We start from the raw sequence: 492 nt of genomic DNA, 5'->3' as shown, positions 1-492 counted from the left end.
TGTTTATATTTTATAGTCATAGTCAATGTTTTGTCATGATCTACTGCACTGTTCAATAGCAACACTGTTCACTTTTTCACTATCATCGTCACACACAGCCTACCATAGTTTCTCACCTAATCGTGGTTATTGCATTTCTGTAAGTGATTTTTAATTTTTAATTTTAATTTGTAATTTTATTCTTATGTATGTGTGATATATGTGTGTATATAGTGTTGGTTGTGTTATGGTTGTCTTGCTACTGGATGCCTAAAATTTCCTTTAGGATGAGTAAAGTATCTATGTATCTATCTGTCTGTCTATCTATCTATCTAGACCCCATTGTTATAAACATAATTTTATAAGGGGTAGAGAAGCTAAGGCATACCCCCCCGATGGAGTCTACACACAGGTGGTGGTGGTGAAGGAGCCCGAAGAACGGACCGAAGGAGCAGACGGGAGCGGCCTGCTGGAGGAGGACCCAGGGTGCCATGGGTGACCATGACTGGAGGT

Source organism: Etheostoma spectabile, chromosome 6, assembly GCF_008692095.1.
Source record: "Etheostoma spectabile isolate EspeVRDwgs_2016 chromosome 6, UIUC_Espe_1.0, whole genome shotgun sequence".
NCBI lineage: Eukaryota > Metazoa > Chordata > Actinopteri > Perciformes > Percidae > Etheostoma > Etheostoma spectabile.
Note: the sequence above shows the minus strand (reverse complement) of the source record.